This window comes from Hordeum vulgare, chromosome 6H (genome assembly GCF_904849725.1).
Source record: "Hordeum vulgare subsp. vulgare chromosome 6H, MorexV3_pseudomolecules_assembly, whole genome shotgun sequence".
Taxonomy (NCBI): Eukaryota; Viridiplantae; Streptophyta; class Magnoliopsida; order Poales; family Poaceae; genus Hordeum; species Hordeum vulgare.
In genome coordinates, this window is record NC_058523.1 from 456684029 (window position 1) to 456687173 (window position 3145).

General features: G+C 47.0%; 1 pseudogene; it reads right to left on the bottom strand.

Moving 5' to 3' along the window:
* Positions 1 to 222: 222 nt before the first annotated feature.
* Positions 223 to 2474, bottom strand: LOC123405593 (annotated as a pseudogene).
* Positions 2475 to 3145: the final 671 nt, after the last annotated feature.

Here is a 3145-nt window from a genome sequence, read left to right on the forward strand (position 1 = left end):
TATACTATATATAATACATACCATATATATGTATATATATATATATATATATATATATTATTTAATTTAGCAATTTTGTTAAGTATAATAGAATACATTTGGCTTTCCACCACACAATGTATGCTGAATGGAGAATTAGTTAGGACATGATTTTACAATGGAACAATCCACTACTTAGTGTGAATGGAGAACTGGTGAAGAACTGTAAGAACAATAAGGTACTTACCAGTGTGATCGGCTGCTGTGCTCGTTAGCATTTGTGGAACCAACAACTCTGGCTTTGCTTCCAGTTTGCAGGACATCCCAGGCGTCATCCATGTTAGTGACTCTTGCTTCAACCAGTCCCAGTACATGATAACTCCCTCTGCAACTTGCCTTACTTCTAGCCTGTGAACAAGGTATCATGGTCATACTGTGTCTGTCTTGCACAATGTTGACATTATGGTATAATTCACAAGGATCATGGTCATACTGTGGCTTTTTGTTGTTGTGCTTGTTTGGGACCCTGTCAGGAGCAAATCATGAATCTGTTCATTGTAAACCTCCAAAGCAGTGACAGTAAACTCGTATTTAATGAGGTCATGTCTGTCCTTGACTACTCGAAAGAGCTCAACTAGAATTCTGTAGTTAACCCCTCGAGCACCTTCAGTTCCTTCCATTGTAAATGTTTTACCAGTGCCGGTTTGCCCATAAGCAAAGATACAAACACTGAATCCATCCAACACTGAAGTTGCAAATGGGGCAGTCTTCTCAAACACCTTCTCTGTATACAAGTTGAAGAAGATAAACTGTTAGAAACATGAGGAACGGTGCAAGGTGAGTAACTGCATCAACGAGTGAATTACCTTGGTCTTCTTCAGGGTTGAAGACTGAACCGATTTTAAATACTTTCTTTGAGGATACATGGCCTCTAAGAATGAGCTCTCCATCTTTTGTAGAATCAAAGTCAATCGCCATTGAAGCTCCTTGTGCTGTTTCTTATCTGTTCAGTGGCCGGCAGCGACAGAACACTCTTATGTTACCTAAGCAATGTGCAAGTCGAGTTTAAGTCCTATTGTCACCAGTTCTTGCAGTAACAATGTATGAACTGATACCAGAATGAACAGCTTACCTTTGAGCTCTGTAAGCATCTGACAAACACTTTTTATAGTCCTCTGATTCTTTTAGTAAGATCTGGTGCTCTGCCTTTAACACCTGTAGATCATCACAATAAAGTGTGTGAGTCCATTCACTCTGTCAAGCTTAAGAGTGTACTGTGAAAACAAACAAAAACTTGAGGCCAAATATATAGTTACCTTAAATTTCTCACTCGGATCTGTCAGCAATTGGCAACAACGAGTCTTCTCTTTCACTTGCCCTTCCACTGCAAATGTAGCATGAATAACAAAAGTTTCACACCCAATCAGCAAGGGAAAGCCTAGACATGCAAATTCTAGTTGTAACAATTAGCAAGACTAACACCATCGTTTGATCACAGAAGAAAGAACTCATAAAACAAGTTTGCTGCAGCCACTGCTATGGATTGTTTTGATCATCACAGAAGAAAGAACTGATAAAATAAGTTTGCTGCAACTGCCACTGGTATGGATTTGTTTGTTTTAATCGTAGAAGAAGAAGATATAATTGATAAAATTCAGTTTGCTGCTACTGACTGTCACCGAACAAATGCATCTTCAGTCGAGACAAGTTCTTCTTACCGAGGGAGCCGACGTGCATGAACTTGCGCATGACCTCCATGTGCAGGTCGCGCAGGGACGTCTGGGCCTCGCGGCACTCCTTGGTGCTGAGCTTGTTCTCCATCATGAGATCCTCCAGCACCCTCCTGCACTCGCCCTTCTCCCGCAGTAGCGAGTCGTACTCCTTCCTCAGCCGGCCACAGCAGTCGCCACCGTCACACTGCAGCAAAACGTCGCAGCGATTTGATTTTGCAATGGACCCCAATGACAGCAGTGGATGTCTGAAACAAAGACTGAAGCTAGTGTTATTACCTTGGCAATGACATGCGGCACCGCCCCCAGCGCGATCTGACGGCCCGCAACGGTGGCCTCCTCCTACGCCCCTCCGCCCCTCCGACATCGGCGGCGGCAGATTCGGGGACGACGGGTTTGGCGGGAGGGTGGGGCACCGCTAGAGGCAAGGGGCCCGCGGCAGAGAAGAGTTGGAGCGGCGCAGTCCTGAGGCGGCCTGCGGCGCCCCGAGCAGAGGATCTGGAAGAATCCCCTATGGAGAAAGACAGAGAGAAAAAAATCATCCAATGAGGTGACAATTAGTCCCCTCGGAAACAGCGCGACCTAGATCCGCCTGCGCTCACGCAAGCACGTACCCTCGCTGGCGTCGGCGCAGGGGATGAAGTCGTGGGTCTCAAACATCTTCACCATCTTCCTAACCACCGCCGTGACGGCCTTCGTCCCGACCGACGGGGCGGACAGGGCACCGCCGTCCTGGACGGCGGCCTTGCTGCTCCCCTCCTCCATCATCCGAATTCGAGCGAGAGGGAGAAGGGAAAGCGGGTGAGGAACGGATCGTGAGTTGCTCGTCGGAGATTTGGGGGTGGGCGGAGGAGGAGGGTTTTGAATCGAGGATTTTGTGGGGCGAGGGAGGGAGGGCCGCTCGCCTATCCCCGCGTCATCGCCGTCGTCGAGAGCCGCTCCCCACTCCCCGCATCATCGCGGGCCGTCTCCGTCGTCCGGTGAGAGGTGCGAGCCGGGGAATGGGGAAAGTGGAGAGGTGGGCGGTTGTTTCGGGAGGGAGGGAGGAAAAGGGCGTGGGGGTGGGCGAAAGTTTTGGTCGCTCGCGCGGGGGGTGCGGGTTTGGCGCATGGAATTTTGGGAAGTTTCGGGAGGGATTTTTTTCCTTTTTTGATAAGAATTGGAGGGAAGTTTTGATAGTTATTTTTAGATAGTTTTTATGTAAAATATTATAATCATAAAATGTGGGATTTTTTGACAAACCACAAACCAGCCCATTAGCAAGCATGGAGGATAAAATACCAGCCCAATATAAAAGTAAGATGAAAAATAGCCCAACAGAAAAGTGGTATAAAAACAGTTCAATACATGGATGAGGCAGGATAGAATGGACCCACGAGTGACATGTCAACATACTTAGAACATGTTACGACATTTTTATAATCGTCGTAAAAGTT